This window comes from Salmo salar, chromosome 12, assembly GCF_965601325.2.
Source record: "Salmo salar chromosome 12, fSalSal1, whole genome shotgun sequence".
NCBI lineage: Eukaryota > Metazoa > Chordata > Actinopteri > Salmoniformes > Salmonidae > Salmo > Salmo salar.
The window spans coordinates 8740412-8761490 of NC_138302.1; the positions used below are offsets into that span (position 1 = coordinate 8740412).

The window sequence follows — 21079 nt, forward strand, 5'->3', positions numbered from 1 at the left end:
TTTTATACATACAGTGCCTTCGGAAAGTATTCAGGTTTTTAGAAATTTTTGCAAATTATAGAAAATAAAAAGAAATACCTTATTTACATAAGTATTCAGACCCTTTGATATGAGACTTGAAATTGACCTCAGGTGCATCCTGTTTCCATTGATCATCCTTGAGATGTTTCTACAACTTGATTGGAGTCCACCTGTGGTAAATTCAATTGATTGGACATGATTTGGAAAGGCACAAACCTGTCTATATAAGGTGCCACAGTTGACAGTTCATGTAAGAGCAAAAACCAAGCCATGAGGTCGAAGGAATTGTCCGTAGAGCTAACAGACAGGATTGTGTCGAGGCACAGATCTGGGGAAGGGTGACATTATTTTTGCAGCATTGAAGGTCCCCAAGAACACAGTAGCCTCCATCATTCTTAAACGATACAGAACGGCGACCATCTCTGCAGCACTCCACCAAGCAGGCCTTTATGTTAGAGTGGCCAGACGGAAGCAACTCCTCAGTAAAAGGCTCATGACAGCCAGCTTGGAGTTTGCCAAAAGGCACATAAAGACTCTCAGACCATGAGAAATAAGGTCCTCTGGTCTGATGAAACCAGGATTGAACTCTTTGGCCTGAATGCCTAGTGTCACATCTGGAGGAAACCTGGCACCATCCCTACGGTGAAGCATGGTGGTGGCAGCATCATGCTGTGGGGATGTTTTTCAGCGGCAGGGACTGGGAGACAAGTCAGTATCGAGGCAAAGATGAACGGAGCAAAGCTCAGAGAGATCCTTGATGAAAACCTGCTAGAGAGTGCTCAGGACCTCAGGCTGGGATGAAGGTTCCCCTTCCAACAGGACAACGACCCTAAGCACACAGCCAAGACAACGCAGTAGTGGCTGTGAGAGCAAAATTACAAGATTATGTGACTTCGCAGTAGTGGCTTCGGGACAAGTTTCTGGTCTCTGAATGTCCTTGAGGCCGAGCCAGAGGCCGGACTTAAACACGATTGGACATCTCTGGAGAGACCTGAAAATAGCTGTGCAGCGATGCTCCCCATCCAACCTGACAGAGAGAATCTGCAGAGAAGAATGGGAGAAACTCCCTAACTACAAGTGTGCCAAGCTTGAGGCGTCATACCCAAGAAGACTCAATGCTGTAATCGCTGCCAAAGGTGCTTCAACAAAGTAATGAGTAAAGGGTCTGAATACTTATGTAAATGTAGTATTTCAGTAAAAAAAATTTTTATTGTTAATAAATTAGAAACAATTTCTAAAAACCTGTTTTTGCTTTGTCATTATGGGGTATTGTGATGTCATTATGGGGTATTGTGTGTAGATTGATGGGAAAAAACGATTTAATCAATTTTAGAATAAGGCTGTAACGTAACAAAATGTGGAAAAAGTCGAGGGGTCTGAATACTTCTGAAAGCACTGTATATAGCCTAATTATTTTTCCCTCAGGAAGCTCCGGAAAACAGTGGTTGTAGTACACTGCTGCCACCACCAGGCCTGAAGTGCATTTTGACTTTGTTTGTTAGCTAGCTGTGTTAGCTAGCTGTGTTAGCTAGCTGAACGGCTAAAGACGTAGCAGCTAGCTAACTGGCTACAAATCAACCTATTGTGTGTAATGAATATTCATATTGGACTGTAGCAGCTAGCTAACTGGCTACTGATCAACCTATTGTGTGTATTGAACATTCATATTGGACTGTAACAGCTAGCTAACTGGCTACTGATCAACCTATTGTGTGTATTGAACATTCATATTGGACTGTAACAGCTAGCTAACTGGCTACTGATCAACCTATTGTGTGTATTGAACATTCATATTGGACTGTAGCAGGTAGCTAACTGGCTACTGATCAACCTATTGTGTGTATTGAACATTCATATTGGACTGTACCAGCTAGCTAACTGGCTACTGATCAACCTATTGTGTGTATTGAACATTCATATTGGACTGTAGCAGCTAGCTAACTGGCTACTGATCAACCTATTGTGTGTATTGAACATTCATATTGGACAGCCTTACCTATAGAGTAGCACCACTACCCATCAGCCCATTCTCTTCTTGACGTCAAAGCTGCCGTGTATTGTTGATGTAGGAGTTTATGATAAATAATAATTCAAATTTTGAAAATAGAAGTGTATAATTTTATTTTAATTTTAATAAACTTTAAGATACTATGCAGATACTCCTTCAGTTACCCTATGTCACTACATTTACATTTACATTTAAGTCATTTAGCAGACGCTCTTATCCAGAGCGACTTACAAATTGGTGCATTCACCTTATGATATCCAGTGGAACAACCACTTTACAATAATGCATCTAAATCTTTTAAGGGGGGGGGGGGGGGTTAGAAGGATTACTTTATCCTATCCCAGGTATTCCTTAAAGAGGTGGGGTTTCAGGTGTCTCCGGAAGGTGGTGATTGACTCCGCTGTCCTGGCGTCGTGAGGGAGCTTGTTCCACCATTGGGGTGCCAGAGCAGCAAACAGTTTTGACTGGGCTGAGCGGGAACTGTGCTTCCTCAGAGGTAGGGGGGCCAGCAGGCCAGAGGTGGATGAACGCAGTGCCCTTGTTTGGGTGTAGGGCCTGATCAGAGCCTGAAGGTATGGAGGTGCCGTTCCCTTCACAGCTCCGTAGGCAAGCACCATGGTCTTATAGCGGATGCGAGCTTCAACTGGAAGCCAGTGGAGAGAGCGGAGGAGCGGGGTGACGTGAGAGAACTTGGGAAGGTTGAACACCAGACGGGCTGCGGCGTTCTGGATAAGTTGTAGGGGTTTAATGGCACAGGCAGGGAGCCCAGCCAACAGCGAGTCAGACGTCAGACGGGAGATGACAAGTGCCTGGATTAGGACCTGCGCCGCTTCCTGTGTGAGGCAGGGTCGTACTCTGCGAATGTTGTAGAGCATGAACCTACAGGATCGGGTCACCGCCTTGATGTTAGTGGAGAACGACAGGGTGTTGTCCAGGATCACGCCAAGGTTCTTAGCACTCTGGGAGGAGGACACAAGGGAGTTGTCAACCGTGATGGCGAGATCATGGAACGGGCAGTCCTTCCCCGGGAGGAAGAGCAGCTCCGTCTTGCCGAGGTTCAGCTTGAGGTGGTGATCCGTCATCCACACTCACTATGCAGATGTAGGAGCTGAATAGGAATATACATTATCAATACTAAGCATACTGAGCCACAATATGTAAAATGTGACCACACTATTAATTTAAAGCAGCACTAAGATGTCACCATACTATTCCTTTAAAGCCCCTCTGTCAGATATAAATCATCAGAGTGGGAAACCAACTGAAATGTAAACAATGGAGCAAATGGATCACTATCAGAGGGGTGTATTATGACATCAGATAGAACTACTCAGACATTCCAAATATCACTTGATTATCAGAGGGGTGTATTATGACATCAGATAGAACTACTCAGACATTCCAAATATCACTTGATTATCAGAGGGGTGTATTATGACATCAGATAGAACTACTCAGACATTCCAAATATCACTTGATTATCAGAGGGGTTATTATGACATCAGATAGAACGACTCAGACATTCCAAATCAAGCTTCATCCAAATCATGAAGGTGGATATTGATCCAACCATTTCAAAAGTAATGACCAGGCTGATGGAAACAGGATATGCCTTTCCAATTTTATAAATGCCGACAGACGATTTGTTAGTTCGATTGACATGGTGGGATCGTTTTGTATCAGCAAAAATGTATTATGTGAGAAATGGCGGTACAAACGCCTTTATGCACAAATAGTTATATAACAACCATCATATTGAAGTTAACTTGGAGTCACGCGATGATATGTTATTGGGAAACCATGCAGTTTATTAGGCTACAGATGAAATAAGTTATGAACTTCACAGGGTGGTGAAAGTGCATGTGATGAGATTGATGCTCCTTTCCAATACATTTTGAGGGTCTTATTCTGGTGAAATGATGAATGATGCTTGGTTGCCATTTGACAAATGAAATAATATCTCTCTAATCCATAATAATCTCATCACGTAGGTAGCCTAGCCGCAGAGCACATTTGCTATTAAACAGTTTTTGTTTGGTCGCCAGGTGTACGGTGTTTCCTCCGACACATTGGTACGGCTGGCTTCTGGGTTGGATGTGCATTGTGTCAAGAAGCAGTGTGGCTCGGTTGGGTCGTGTTTCGGAGGACGCATGGCTCTCGACCTCCGCCTCTCCCGAGTCTGTACGGGAGTTGCAGCGATGAGACAAGACTGTAACTACCAATTGGATACCACGAAATTGGGGAGATTTTTAAAAAAAAATCATCAGTAGAGTTGAAAATGTGATGGAAACCCATTTAACTTGTATTTCTCATTCTGTACATGGGAATTTAACAGCAAGATAATTGGAAATCACAAGGCTTGTAAATGGCCCCAGGAAAGTGGAACAAGGAACTCTTCATTGAGACAATGATAAACAGCAATCTGTGGGAGAGTTGTGTTGGATATTATAAAATAAGAATCTGCTGGAGTCCAAGTCAAACCAAGATTCTTTATTTCTGAGCTCAGAGAGAATAACAGCGCAGAGGAGACAGTCTGAATTCCTGAAGCATTGGGTGATGAGCACATATCTTTATGGTTTCCTGTTCCTGGGAGGGACTTTATTCATACAAGGACACAGGTGCAAATTGGTTTGCAACACAGGATGATACTCCCAAGAACAGGAGATTATAATAGGACAGTTTCACAAGGTTAGTCACATACTCAGTTATGTGGACACATATGCTTAAAATATTCGATTACAGAGTCTGTGAACATTTTCATTTCAATAATCACAATTAACATTTTGCATTACAGAGTCAGTAAACATTTTAATTTCATTAAATCATCAGTGGGCCAACAATGGGAATGTTGGAGCAAATGCATCACATCCAAGTATCACTTGATTATCTGTAGTGCTGGAGGAATGACACATGCATATAAACAAACACAGGCAGAGTTTAAAAAGGACCATTTAAACACATGGAATCTGATCTACTCTATATTCAAACTGACATACTCCATATTCAATTCTTAATTTCTAATAAAAGCACACAAATATATGTTTGAGTACACTTTGTAATAAGAAGTAAACACATTCTCAGTCAACAATATAAGACAACGGGAACACTGTGTCTGTTCTCTGATGAATTTTAAGTCAATGTGATGTGAAATATCAATGTACACACTAGGAGAAGTAATTAAGTCAATGTGATGTGAAATATCAATTTACACACTAGGAGAAGTAATGAAGTCAATGTGATGTGAAATATCAATTTACACACTAGAAGTAATTCTTCTCTCCTGTGTGGACTCTCACATGACATTTAAGTGACTGTGATGAGTAATATGTCTTCCCACAGTCTGAACATTTGTAAGGCTTCTCCCCTGTGTGCAGTCTCATGTGTTCTTTCAGCATTCCTGACCCCTTAAAACTCTTTCCACACTGGGAGAAGCGGTAAGGCTTCTCCCCGTGTGTATTCGCTCATGAGCTTTCAAGTGTCCTAACTGGCTAAAACGCTTTCCACAATGGAAGCATTGGTAAGGCTTCTCCCCTGTGTGTATTCGTCCATGAGCTTTCAGGTGTACTAAGTGGGCAAAACGCTTTCCACACTGGGAGCAGTGGTAAGGCTTCTCCCCTGTGTGTATTCGCTCATGGGCTTTCAGGTGTCCTAACTGGCTAAATCGCTTTCCACAATGGGAGCAGTAGTAAGGCTTCTCCCCTGTGTGCAGTCTCATGTGTTGTTTCAGCATTCCTGACCGGTTAAAACACTTTCCACACTGGGAGCAGTGGTAAGGCTTCTCCCCTGTGTGTATTCGCTCATGAACTTTCAGGCTTCCCATCTGGCTAAAACTCGTTCCACACTGGGAGCAATGGTATGGCTTCTCCCCTGTGTGTATCCTCTCATGTCTTTTCAGGCTTTCTAACTGGTTAAAACTCTTTCCACACTGGCAGCAGAGGTGTCTTATTGCTGGTTTGGATGTCTTTGGTTCCTTCAAGTTTGGTTTTCCTCCTGCCAAAAACAGTGTTTATTTAAAGAGACCAGAATGAAATCTCCACAAAACTGCCTTGCTATGAGGTTTAATCCAAATCAGATCCCTCAATAACCTGAGGCCAGTTTTCAAACATTTCATAATTTTAAACAATCTTCGTATGATTTAAAAAATAAAATTGTAGAGCATCCAGGTAATTACTGATATGTTTACATTACTTATTCATTCCGTTTTATAAGTCAGAACACAATACAGTTCTACGACACTCAAGACACAGACATCGCTGGATTCCTATCAAGCAGGTGGTTCTAAATATACAACCTTTATAGCTGTATGATACAGAATGTGACCTACACACTTCCTTAAACCCTAAAATAAGTAAAGAAGTCATTTTGTGTGAAAGTCCAAAACTTAGAGACAGACACAAAGCACATCTACCCAGATCTCCCCGTTGTCGATTTGGGTAGATGTTCCAAAAAATATAAATACAACATGTAAAGTCTTGGTCCCATGTTTCATGAGCTGAAATAAAAAATCCCAGAATTCTTCACTTACGCACAAAATTTGGTGCACAAGTTTGTTTACATCCCTGTTAATTGAACATTTCTCCTTTGCCAAGATAATCCATCCACTTGACAGGTGTGGCATATCAAGAAGCCGATGAAACAGCATGATCATTACATCTTGTGCTGGGGAGAATAAAAGGCCACTCTAAAATGTGCAGTTTTGTCACACAACACCACAGATGTCTCAAGTTTTGAGGGAGCGTGCAAATGGCATGCTGACTGCAGGTATATCCACTGGAGCTGTTGCCAGAAAATGGAATGTTAATTTCTCTACCATAAGCCGCCTCCAACATCGTTTTAGAGAATTTGGCAGTACATCCAACCTTGCTCACAACCACAGACCACATATAACAACGCCAGCCCAGGAGATCCACATCGTCTGAGACCAGCCACCTGGAAAGATGATGAAACTGAGGAGTATTTCTCTCTGTAATCAAGGTCTTTTGTGAGGAAAACTCATTCTCATTTGCTGGGCCTGGCTCCCCAGTGGGTGGGTGGGCTTATGCCCTCCCAAACCCACCCATGGCTGTGCCCCTGCCCAGTCATGTGAAGTACATAGATTAGGGCCTAATTTATTTACATTGACTGATTTCCTTATATGAACTGTAAATCGTTGAAATTGTTGCGTTTATATTTTTGTTCTGTATATGATCGAGGCCCTTGTGTTTTTTGGGACCTGCAATGCCGCAGAAATGTTTTGGTACACTTCCCCCAATCTGTGCTGTCACTCAATCCTCTCTCAAGGACAATTCCTTCGACCTCAGGGCTTGGTTTTTGCTCTGACATGTCGACTGTGGGACCTTATTCAAATCATGTCCAATCAATTCAATTTACCACAGGTGGAATCCAGTCAAGTTGTAGAAACAACATCTCAAGGATGATCAATGGAAACAGGATGCACCTCAGCTCAATTTTTCATTCACATGTCATGAATTCACTATGACATCATATTTGTATATATTTTGGCAGCAGAGTGAGGCCCGCATCCAGCAACGTCACGAGTCACGTTTTTGCAGCCGTTTCAGTACAACACTACAGGGAGAGAGAGGGGGGAGAGGTTAAACTCCACTGGACTAGTTTCATAGTATGGAATCACTTAGGAGTTCTGGATGTTGGGTAAACTTCTCCTTTAAAGCATCATTGACAAATAATGAATTGAAGTTGGACATTTGTAGACTAGAGGTTAAGAATGTTGGGCTAGTAACCGAAAGGTCGCTGGTTCGAATCCGCAAGGTGGAAAAAGCTGCCGTTCTACTCGAGCAAGGCAGTTAACCCCCAACAACTGCTCCCCGGGCGCCGATGACGTGGACGTCGATTAAGGCAGCCCCCTCACCACTCTGATTCAGAGGGGTTGGGTTCAATGCGGAAGGTACATTCCAGTTGAATGCATTCAGTTGTGACTGACTAGGTCTCCCCTTTCCATCCCAGTCCTCCTTTAAGACTCCATAATGTTTCATCATTAGATACTACAGTCCTCCTTTAAGACTCCATAATGTTTCATCATTAGATGCTACAATCCTCCTTTAAGACTCCATAATGTTTCATCACTAGATGCTACAGTCCTCCAACAATGGGTGTCATATGAATCTTTACCACATGCTCTGTAATAGGAGTAGTATTTTTCCTTGACTACCCTGTACCGGTACCCCCTGTATACAGCCTCCACATTGACTCTGTACCGGTAATACCTGTATACAGCCTCCACATTGACTCAGTACCGGTAATACCTGTATACAGCCTCCACATTGACTCTGTACCGGTAATACCTGTATACAGCCTCCACATTGACTCTGTACCGGTAATACCTGTATACAGCCTTGCTACTGTTATTTTACTGCTGCTCTTTAATTATTCTTTACTTATCTATTTTTTTCTTAAAACTGCAGTGTTGGTTAAGGGCTTGTAAGTAAGCATTTCACAGTAAGGTCTACACCTGTTCTATTCAGCATTTCACAGTAAGGTTGTATTCATCGCATGTGACAAATAAAATAACATTTGATTTGTATTTTGATTTCGTTCAAACATTTCTTACAATTTATGAATATTGACAAATATAGAGATTTTGTATATATTGTTTAACATAATATACTGTAATGCCAAGTCTAAACAGGATCATCCCTCTGAGGTCTGCCATATAGCTCATATACTCTCTGATGCCAAGTCTAGACAGGATCATCCCTCTGAGGTCTGCCATGGAGCTCATATAATCTCTGATGCCAAGTCTAGACAGGATCATCCCTCAGAGGTCCCCACTCTACTCACCGTATGTGTAGTGATGTCCAGTCAGTAGAACCTCATGAAGGTATATCACCACAACATGCTGCATTACAGATCTCTTGAACAGAGATGCCTTTGAACAATGCCTATGTTGTAACCATACCTCTGGTGGATTGAGCCATCAAGCCCTCCGGAGGTGTCAGATCCTTGCTACTATAGAAACTCATGAAGGTTTGGGGGTGGAACTCATTATACGGATGTAATGGCTTAAGTAAAGCAGTTTTAAACGAGAGAAATGTAATTTTTATTCTTTCCAGCGGCTCCAGCAGTGGAAATGGCCTGAAGCACAATAGAAAATTCCCAAAATGGGACTAGCTGTTTGGGTGCTGGGCGTAGGTGACCCTTCATAAAACAACAGATCAGGGGGTGTTCCTCCACTGTATTGTTGTTGAAGGCCTAAATGGCCGCTGTTGGGGAAAAATCCAGCTCTTTTGTAATTTTCCAGTACCCATGTTGGAGAGTCTCCAGTCATCTGGTGATTTTCCAGTACCTATACTATTTCCTTTGGAAGTAGGAAGAAGAAGCAATATAAGGTTTAACATTAGACATGTGTAAGCAGAATGAAGGTGGAAACCATGTGGATGTACAGGAATGGTCCAACATAGAGTTAGAACTACTAGACATGAAGAAACAGAACTAAGAGGTATATATGTGAATAAGCTGAGCCTACAAAGACCAGACTGTTTGGGGCCACATAGAATCTAGTCAAGGTTACTAGACAGGCACAAGGGTTAATCATTTCCAAGTGACACAGACCTGAACTGGTGTGGGACAATGACTATGCATTTTTACCAACCAATACAGGGGCCAAAAGCTATGTATATGTATTGGGAAGACATGGTTGTATTAATTGGAAATGTACTTATACTGGGAACATATATGTCATAAATGTATTATTTTTTATAGTGAACCTGTGGTTGCGCCACCAATATAATCTAAACTGAGTCAGATGTTGGCGTAAACAAGCCAGAATTAAAACAGAAAGATAATGGTGGCGCACGGCCAAGGGGATTTAATCATTTACATAGAAAGGAGGGAACGTGTCTAGTGGAAATGTATAAATACTGATGTTTTGAACAAGACAAGTCAATCGTTCCATGGAATTGCTCGGCTTCTGTTACTTTTGTAATAAAGTCTATTTGAATTCACAAGCTCCGGTATCTGAGAAATATTGGATTCAATATTTCCACGACACAAATACACCTTTATAGTTGAAAAGGCTTTCCCTCGTCAGAAAGCAGAGTAGCTCTGAAAGAGAAACAAAGGGACTGATGTTTCTGATCTCACCATCTGTTAAATACACACCACTTATTGTGCTATAGTGAGTGTGTGGCTCTAGCACTCTGAATAGAGTTAATTGTCAAGGAAAGCGGTCACGTGTGTTGAGGAGCAGAGGATCACTAGTTTGAGTCCAGTATGGGGACAGTGGAGGAAACTAAACTGTTAGCAGCACACTGGCATCAGTTACACATGAAATCAATAAAGTTAGTCATTTCCAAATGAAACCATGTTCTGTAAGGTCTATATGTTGGAGTTCAGGCTTTATTTGACCTGTTAAAGTAGGAAATTAAATGAATTTTGTCCATTACAGAGACAGAGGCCAAGACCAAAAAAATAAGCCTGTTGTAAAATATATATTTGCCATTTTTAACAAGTTCTGTAGATCAGATGTTAATGAAGTAATACAGACCACATTGAAGTGTCTGGAGTTTTGTCTGCCTCTTCTAGAGTCTTGTAAAGATAGGGGTGTTGACTGAGACAGGCAATGTAACATACATCATTTGCTACCTGCCAACTTTAAGGTTTCTATTTTTTAATTACCGTTTATATTTTTCGTTTTTCCCCCCTCGCTCGACTTTTTTCATTCAACTTTTTCACTCCGGACGCTTTATCTGGACGTGGTTCTGAGGACCTCCACCAGCCGAAGCTAAGTAGTAACATTAACATTATGCCTTCTAATTACAGTCGCTGTACTCATAATATACAGGAGATCGATCGCCTTATGGTGAGGAGAGCTGTGCTGCAAGCCCAGCTTCAGACGGAGCCGTTAGGCAAGGGTCATTTCAGTGTAGGAAAGGATGAAACAGCGTCTGTGCCACCAGTAAGTACAGATAGTAACGTTAGTATAAATCCCCTCGCACGGTGCCCGCAGCCGGACAACTTTCTCATGGCTTCTGGAGGGAAATGCTGTAGGAATGCTCAACCGGTGTCGCTCATTCAGCCGATAGAAACTTTCAACCGGTTCTCCCCATTAAGCAGCGAGTCGGAGGCCGAGCCTTCTCTGGTCTCAACTCCTCCCGTTACGGGGTCTGAGACGCCGAAGCCTCCCACCGTTAGCTCTGACAAATTGAAAACCCTAGTCATTGGTGACTCCATTACCTGCAGTATTAGACTTAAAATGAATCATCCAGTGATCATACACTGTTTACCAGGGGGCAGGGCTACCGACGTTAAGGCTAATCTGAAGATGGTGCTGGCTAAAGCTAAAACTGGCGAGTGTAGAGAGTATAGGGATATTGTTATCCACATCGGCACCAACGATGTTAGGATGAAACAGTCAGAGGTCACCAAGCGCAACATAGCTTCAGCGTGTAAATCAGCTAGAAAGATATCGTCATCAAGTAATTGTCTCAGGCCCCCTCCCAGTTAGGGCGAGTGATGAGCTCTACAGCAGAGTCTCACAACTCAATCGCTGGTTGAAAACTGTTTTCTGCCCCTCCCAAAAGATAGAATTTGTAGATAATTGGCCCGCTTTCTGGGACTCACCCACAAACAGGACCAAGCCTGGCCTGTTGAGGAGTGACGGACTCCATCCTAGCTGGAGGGGTGCTCTCATCTTATCTACGAACATCGACAGGGCTCTAACTCCTCTAGCTCCACAATGAGATAGGGTGCAGGCCAGGAAGCAGGCTGTTAGCCAGCCTGCCAGCTTAGTGGAGTCTGCCACTAGCACAGTCAGTGTAGTCAGCTCAGCTATCCCTATTGAGAACGTGTCTGTGCCTCGACCTAGGTTGGGGAAAACTAAACATGGCGGTGTTCGCCTCAGCAATCTCACTAGTATAAAGACCTCCTCCATTCCTGCCATTATTGAAAGAGATTGTGATACCTCACATCTCAAAATAGGGCTACTTATTGTTAGATCCCTCACTTCCAAGGCAGTTATAGTCAATGAACTAATCCCTGATCATAATCTTGATGTGATTGGCCTGACTGAAACATGGCTTAAGCCTGATGAATTTGCTGTGTTAAATGGGGCCTCACCTGGTTACACTAGTGACCATATCCCCCATGCATCCTGCAAAGGCGGAGGTGTTGCTAACATTTATGAAAGCATATTTCAATTTACAAAAAAAAAATAGTTTTTTGTCTTTTGAGCTTCTAGTAATGAAATCTATGCAGCCGACTCAATCACTTTTTATAGCTACTGTTTACAGGCCTCCTGGGCCATATACAGTGTTCCTCACTGAGTTCCCTGAATTCCTAATCGGACATTGTAGTCATGGCAGATAATATTCACATTTTTGGTGACTTTAACATTCACATGGAAAAGTCCACAGACCCACTCCAAAAGGCTTTTGGAGCCATCATCGACTCAGTGGGTTTTGTCAAACATGTCTCTGGACCTACTCACTGCCACAGTCATACTCTGGACCTAGTTTTGTCCTGTGGAATAAATGTTGTGGATCTTAATGTTTTTCCTCATAATCCTGGACTATCGGACCACCATTTTACGTGCTCACAACAAATAATCTGCTCAGACCCCAACCAAGGATCATCAAAAGTCGTGCAATAAATTCTCAGACAACCCAAAGACTGCTAGATGCCCTTCTAGACTCCCTCCGCCTACCCAAGGACGTCAGAGTACAAAAATCAGTTAACCACCTAACTGAGGAACTCAATTTAACCTTGCGCAATACTCTAGATGCAGTTGCACCCCTAAAAACTAAAAACATCTATCATAAGAAACTAGCTCCCTGGTATACAGAAAATACACGAGCTTTGAAGCAAGCTTCCAGAAAATTGTAATGGAAATGGCGCCACACCAAACTGGAAGTCTTCTCCAACTAGCTTGGAAAGACAGTACCGTGCAGGATCGAAGAGCCCTCACTGCTGCTCGATCATCCTATTTTTCCAACTTAAATTTAGGAAAATAAGAACAATCCAAAATGTATTTTTGATACTGTCGCAAAGCTAACTAAAAAGCAGCATTCCCCAAGAGAGGGTGGCTTTCACCTCAGCAGTGATAAATTAATGAACTTCTTCGAGGAAAAGATCATGATCATTAGAAAGCAAATTACGGACTCCTCTTTAAATCTGAGTATTCCTCTAAAGCTCAGTTGTCCTGAGTCTGCACAACTCTGCCAGGACCTAGGATCAAGGGAGACACTAAAGTGTTTTAGTACTATATCTCTTGACACATTGATTAAAATAATCATGGCCTCTAAACCTTCAAGCTGCATACTGGACCATATTCCAACTACTGAAAGAGCTGCTTCCTGTGCTTGGCCATCCTATGTTGAACATAATAAACGGCTCTCTATCCACCGGATGTGTACCAAACTCACTAAAAGTGGCAGTAATAAAGCCTCTCTTGAAAAAGCCAAACCCTGACGCAGAAGAAATGTAAAACTATCGACCTATATCGGATCTCCCACTCCTCTCAAAATGTTTTGAAAAAGCTGTTGCACAGCAACTCACTGCCTTCCTGTAGACAAACAATGTATACGAAATGCTTCAGTCTGGTTTTAGACCCCATCATAGCACTGAGACTGCACTTGTGAAGGTGGTAAATGACCTTTTAATGGCGTCAGACCGAGGCTCTGCATCTGTCCTCGTGCTCCTAGACCTTAGTGCTGCTTTTGATACCATCGATCACCACATTTTTTTTGAGAGATTGGAAACCCAAATTGGTCTAAGCGGACAAGTTCTGGCCTGGTTTAGATCTTATCTGTCGGAAAGATATCAGTTTGTCTCTGTGGATGGTTTGTCCTCTGACAAATCAACTGTAAATTCTGGTGATCCGTTCCGTTTAAGGACCACTATTGTTTTCTCTATATATTTTACCTCTTGGTGATGTCATTCGGAAACATAATGTTAAATTTCACTGCAATGCGGATGACACACAGCTGTACATTTCGATGAAACATGGTGAAGCCCCAAAATTGCCCTCCCTGGAAGCCTGTGTTTCAAACATAAGGAAGTGGATGGCTGCAAATGTTCTACTTTTAAACTCGGACAAAACAGAGATGCTTGTTCTAGGTCCCAAGAAACAAAGAGATCTTCTGTTGAATCTGACAATTAATCTTGATGGTTGTACAGTCGTCTCAAGTAAAACTGTGAAGAACCTCGGCGTTACTCTAGACCCTGATCTCTCTTTTGACGAACATATCAAGACTGTTTCAAGGACAGCTTTTTTCCATCTACGTAACATTGCAAAAATCAGAAGCTTTCTGTCCAAAAATGATGCAGAAAAATGAATCCATGCTTTTGTCACTTCTAGGTTAGACTACTACAATGCTCTACTTTCCGGCTACCCGGATAAAGCACCAAATAAACTTCAGTTAGTGCAAAACACGGCTGCTAGAATCTTGACTAGAACCAAAACCTTTGATCATATTACTCCAGTGCTAACCTCTCTACACTGGCTTCCTGTTAAGGCAAGGTCTGACTTCAAGGTTTTACTGCTAACCGACAAAGCATTACATGGGCTTGCTCCTACCTATCTTTTCGATTTGGTCCTGCCGTACATACCTACACGTACGCTACGGTCACAAAACGCAGGCCTCCTTACTGTCCCTAAAATTTCAAAACAAACAGCTGGAGGCAGGGCTTTCTCCTATAGAGCTCCATTTTTATGGAATCGTCTGCCTACCCATGTGAGAGACGCAGACTCGGTCTCAACTTTTAAGTCTTTATTGAAGACTCATCTCTTCAGTAGGTCATATGATTGAGTGTAGTCTGGCCCAGGAGTGTGAAGGTGAACGGAAAGGCACTGGAGCAACGAACCGCTCTTGCTGTCTCTGCCTGGCCGGTTCCCCTCTCTCCACTTGGATTCTCTGCCTCTATCCCTATTACAGGGACTGAGTCACTGGCTTACTGGTGCTCTTCCATGCCGTCCCTAGGAGGGGTGCGTCACTTGAGTGGGTTGAGTCACTGACATGATCTTCCTGTCCGGGTTGGCGCCCCCCCTTGGGTTGTGCCGTGGCGGGGATCTTTGTGGGCTATACTCTGCCTTGTCTCAGGATGGTAAGTTGGTGGTTGGAGATATCCCTCTAGCGGTGTGGGGGCTGTGCTTTGGCAAAGTGGTTGGGGTTATATCCTGCCTGTTTGGACCTGTCAGGGGGTATCGTCGGATGGGGCCACAGTGTCTCCCGATCCCTCCCGTCTCAGCCTCCAGTATTTATGCTGCGGTAGTTTGTGTCGGGGGGCTAGGGTCAGTCTGTTATATCTGGAGTATTTCTCCTGTCTTATCCGATGTCCTGTGTGAATTTATGGTCTCTCTAATTCTCTCTTTCTCTCGGAGGACCTGAGCCCTAGGACCATGCCTCAGGACTACCTGGCCTGATGACTCCTTGCTGTCCCCCAGTCCACCTGGCTGTGCTGCTGCTCCAGTGTCAACTGTTCTGCCTGCGGCTATGGAACCCTGACCTGTTCACCGGACGTGCTACCTGTCCCAGACCTGCTGTTTTCAACTCTCTAGAGACAGCAGGAGCGGTAGAGATACATTTAAGTACATTTCAGATACTCTGAATGATCGGCAATGAAAAGCCAACTGCCATTTACTCCTGAAGTGCTGACCTGTTGCACCCTCGACAACCACTGTGATTATTATTATTTGACCCTGCTGGTCATCTATGAACATTTGAACATCTTGGCCATGTTCTGTTATAATCTCCACCCAGCACAGCCAGAAGAGGACTGGCCACCCCTCATAGCCTGGTTCCTCTCTAGGTTTCTTCCTAGGTTCTGGCCTTTCTAGGGAGTTTTTCCTAGCCACCGTGCTTCTACACCTGCATTGCTTGCGGTTTGGGGTTTTAGGCTGGGTTTCTGTACAGTCGTGGCCAAAAATGTTGAGAATGACACAAATATTAATTTCCACAAAGTTTGCTGCTTCAGTGTCTTTGGATATTTTTGTCAGATGTTACTATGGAAAACTGAAGCATAATTACAAGCATTTCATAAGTGTCAAAGGCTTTTATTGACAATTACATGAAGTTGATGCAAAGAGTCAATATTTGCATTGTTGACCCTTTTTCAAAACCTACGCAATCCACCCTGGCATGCTGTCAATTAACTTCTGGGCCTCATCCTGACTGATGGCAGCCCATTCTTGCATAATCAATGCTTGGAGTTTGTCAGAATTTGTGGGTTTTCGTTTGTCCACCCGCCTCTTGAGGATTGACCACAAGTTCTCAATGGGATTAAGGTCTGGGGAGATTCCTGGCCATGGACCCAAAATATCGATGTTTTGTTCCCCGAGCCACTTAGTTATCACTTTTGCCTTATGGCAAGGTGCTCCATCATGCTGGGAAAGGCATTGTTCGTCACCAAACTGTTCCTGGATGGTTGGGAGAAGTTGCTCTCGGAGGATCTGTTGGTACCATTCTTTATTCATGGCTGTGTTCTTAGGCAAAACTGTAAGTGAGCCCACTCCCTTGGCCGAGAAGTAACCCCACACATGAATGGTCTTGGGATGCTTTACTGTTGGCATGACACAGGACTGATGGTAGCGCTCACCTTGTCTACTCCGGACAAACTTTTTTCCGGATGCTGTCGTGGAAAATTGTCTTAAGAACATAATACTCTTACAAGAACTTGTGAATTCAATATAGACTTTAATACAGAGTAACAAAGCCGAGCCCTTCCATGGAAGGACCCTATTACACACGTAACAGAGCCAAGCCCTTCCATGGAAAAGACTAAATTCTCATATTACAGAGTCCTATCTTTATAGGATTCTGTCTTTGCATAACGTATAGAGTCCCCTCCCTCTATATGAAAATAGCTTCCCTTGACCGTTCTTTACCATTATCTCTCCATATCAGTTGTTGCTTGTTAACGCCCACATCTGACAGCTGTATAGGTTATAATGCTAGCAGGGCCTCCTCATGTGGTACAAAAAGAATGCATGCACTGCCCAGGTGGCCCTGCGCCATCCTTTCCTCTGTGCCCCTTTGTCTGGCTATCTTGAGTATTTGGGGCCCTTCTGCATAACTCAAGTCTGGTTGTCAGGTCGCTATGCCTCCCACCGTGGCCTGTTGCTCTATCAGAACCAGATGTCATCTTCTCCTCCCATAGCCAATGTATTTATGTTCTTTCTCCTTCAGCACAGCTGCTTATCTACCACAATGCCCCAAACAATCGGAAAGGGGATTCATCAGAGAAAATGACTTTACCCCAGTCCTCAGTAGTCCAATCCCTGTACCTTTTGCAGAATATCAGTCTGTCCCTGATGTTTTTCCTGGAGAGAATTGGCTTCTTTGCTGCCCTTCTTGACACCAGGCCATCCTCCAAAAGTCTTCGCCTCACCGTGCGTGCAGATGCACGGTTTTTCACAACAATTGAACCGCTCTCCTTTATGTTCTTGATGATCCGATAAATTATTGATTTAGTTGCAATCTTACTGGCAGCAATATCCTTGCCTGTGAAGGGATTCAGTTCATTTGCATGGCAAAGAGGGACGTTGCAATTGATTGCAATTCATCTGATCACTCTTCATAACATTCTGGAGTATATGCAAATTGCCATCATACAAACTGAGACAGCAAACTTTGTGAAAATTAATATTTGTGTCATTCTCAAAACTTTTGGCCACAACTGTACAGCACTTTGAGATATCAGCTGATGTAAGAAGGGCTATATAAATACATTTCATTGATTGATGTTTTTAGGAAAAGTTTTTGTAAAACATGCACCTTACATCAGATCATCTTGAAACTTTCTCCTAAAGCTAACTTTCATCAAGGTTTTATATGGTCTATTGGTTTCTCGCTTTTCATTGGCAGAATCCTTTTTCAGTGTTATGATATTCATATGATATCAATTCACACCAGTCTATCTTCATGTCAACAGAACACTGCTGGTTGTCCTGGTAACAGATACCAGTGGGCAGATCTATTTTATTTGTTCAAACTAAACTACAGCACTTACTTTGATGTGTCAAATCTGATCCTTTCTTCTCTTCTCCTCCTCTCACAGTACCACTCATCCCCGTTGTTTTCCTGCAGTCCACCAGCAGCACAGACAAACTCTTCAAACCCAGCAGTAAGGTGCTACCAGGAGAGGCACGACACGGGGACTCCAGGAGAGAGGAAGGGCTAGCGTTGTCCTGGTAACCATAAAGAGGGGACACAGACACATGTCATTATGGATGCTGATGCCACTGTTGTCATAAAGTGCTTTACAGAAACCCAGCCCAGACCCTGATAGAACAAGCTGTATGCTAGACCAGACCAAGCTGTACCATCTGGTGTTCTGATCTGGAGAGACTCTTCTCTGACTCGTCAGCATCAGGATGTTGTTGAAGCTCCCCAGAGGATCCACGATAGTCATGTCTCTCTCCTGTGTGAATGAGAACATCAAACAGATGGTAAACTTACGTCTATTACAATCATAGGGTCTTACAAGAGGCATTAATATATCTAAACAGGGCCAAATACGGGCATTTTCATCATCATGATTTCCTAAAATACTGTTTGTGTTGCAAATGTCAAGGGTTGTTCCACGAAATATGTGCCTTTTGCATGCCTTTGAAATTTTAAGTAGAAATTACACACCAATATTGAATTTTAAAAGCCTGTTATATTAGATGAGGTGAACTTTAATATAGACCATATGGAGAATTGAATAAATATATGTACTAATGGCAGACTGCATTAACAATTTATACAGTACTGAACAACATATTCAAGTGTTGTTCAGTAGAATGCCCCACAGTTCAACAACGGCATAGTTTGAGCCCGTTTTTAAGACAGTACTCACTGGTGTTAATCAGATCTTCTGTCTCCTCTTTCACTCCCAAAACGTCTTCATTCTTCACCTTTATTGAGACAGCATCCTCTTCCTCCCTAAAAGGTTCTTTCTCTTCTTTCACGAAAACATACTCCTCTTCTTCTTTCACGACAATGTTCAGCGCCAGAGCTTCTTTCTCCATACAACAGACCTCTTCTTTAGCAGGGGATGAGTAGTTTAGTGTGCTCATGGTCGGGGATGTTAACTAGCTAGTTAGCATTAGCGACAAGCCAAGCGCTAGGCTCAGTATCAATCTTTAACACGTTTGCAAATTAGGTTAAAGGTAACCAGTTGATACGTCGACAGAAATGTGTTTACAACACTGATATTAGCTATGTACATAAACATGGTCTAAAGCCTCAATCTTTCAGTTTTATGTTAGCTAGCAAGCTACCGACGTGGTTGAAAGAGTAGCCGTGTTGTTGTTCCTGAAGAAGCGTCCCGTCCAGTCCATTATACGTCACGCAAGAAGCGTCACCTGAAAGACGCACATCGCCATCTGATGGCTGGAGTGAGTAACGCAGTTTGGAAACAACAGTTATAACACTTTTAGTATTGGAAAGAACGTCATAATAATTTAACAATAAGCTGATATATTTTCTCTTACGTCTTACAAATAATACTTTACTGTACACAGACGTAGAAGCGTAATATGAATATGTAGATGATGAATAAATACGGCTATGAAGAGGTAGTGGGTAGGTATACATTTGCTCTGTTCATTTTTCACGTTCGTTTTTATCTAGATGTGACGGCACTATTCCCTTAAAGCCACGCTCTATAAGATACGAATCATCCTGTAAACAACAGAGCAAATTAATCACATACAAATAGCACTTGATTATCTGTAGTGCCATATACAGAGTATACAAAACATTAAGAACACCTGCTCCTTCCATGACATAGACTGACTAGGTGAATCCAGGTGAAAGCTTTGATCCCTTATTGATGTCACTAGTTAAATCCACTTCAATCAGTGTAGATGAAGGGGGGGAGATGGGTTAAATAAGGATTTTTAAGCCGCGAGACAAATGAGACATGGATTGTGTATGTATGTCATTCAGAGGGTGAATAGGGAAGACAAAATATTTAAGTGCCTTTGAACGGGGTATGGTAATAGGTGCCAGGCGCACCAGTTTGTGTCAAGAACCTCAACGCTGCTGGGTTTTTCCAGCTCAACAGTTTCCCATGTGTACCAAGAATGGTCCACCGCCCTAACAGTGGTGGTCAGTGCCGTTTAAGATGAGGCAAGACAATTTGTTTTTTCATGAGCATGGCCTTATTTCTATTACAACATATTAGATGACTGTCATTCATATTCCACTCACCCTGTTCAATGTAACAGCAATAGGTTTAGGCTACTACATGATACTCACATTTTTCCTATACCCATCATGAGGTTGTTACAACCTAGCCTATGAATGAATGTTTAGAATGTAGGTGCACACAGGTCGAGAGAAAAATTTGAGGTGACAGACAGTGACACATGGACAGACAGTGACACATTCAATACCACCTTGCATACTCTTGCGTGCATTAGCTGATATAGTGGGTAATCATTAGTACTACAGTTGCAAACGAGAGTTTCTATTGGTCAAATTCAGGTATGTTTATCCCCGTTTTGTTCCGTTTAAGAAACATTTTTCAACATCAATTGGCGGAATGAATTCACCCCTGATCACACGTGAACACAGTTCACTTTCATAACAGCCACGTTGTTTTCCTTCTCACATCTATGCAATCTCCTCCTCTGACCTTTTCCCTTTGCTTCTGGACTTCAATGCACAACACATCATCTGTATGTGCCAGGCGAAAAAACCTTTCCAGGCCAAACCATATCATAACTGCTACACACAGCCTACATCGTTGTCACCATATTAGCTAAAGTAACGTCATAGTCAACACAGCTAATAGAATTAACATGTTAATAAACCTGCTTCAATCATGCAGAAACCGTAGTGTACAATAAGCAGTTTAAGCAATTACACCAACGGGCCGGTGGCAATTAATTAGTAAAACCAAAAGCTTACCTTGACTTGGAAGAGATCCAGTGTTGTGTTGGATAGTCGTGGCCAGCTAGATAACATAGCACCCCTCTGTTTGAGCCAGGTGTTTGAGTAGGCTAAACTAGCTAGCTGCATTTGCTAGCTAAGTAAGAGAAACTGAAAGTGGAAAAAAATGACGAAATCTCTCCCTCTCACTTCTCCTTCTGTCTCTTAGATATTG

The 21079-nt window shown here is 42.7% G+C and overlaps 1 pseudogene across 1 annotated transcript; it reads right to left on the bottom strand.

The window, feature by feature from the left end:
* Positions 1 to 4504: 4504 nt before the first annotated feature.
* On the bottom strand, positions 4505 to 19301 carry LOC106590735 (uncharacterized; annotated as a pseudogene). Its single transcript, XR_014379573.1, has 4 exons — positions 18824 to 19301; positions 18306 to 18403; positions 17993 to 18170; positions 4505 to 6019 (listed from the first exon to the last, which is right to left on the bottom strand). The product of XR_014379573.1 is annotated as an uncharacterized LOC106590735 (transcript).
* Between the last annotated feature and the right edge of the window lie 1778 nt (positions 19302 to 21079).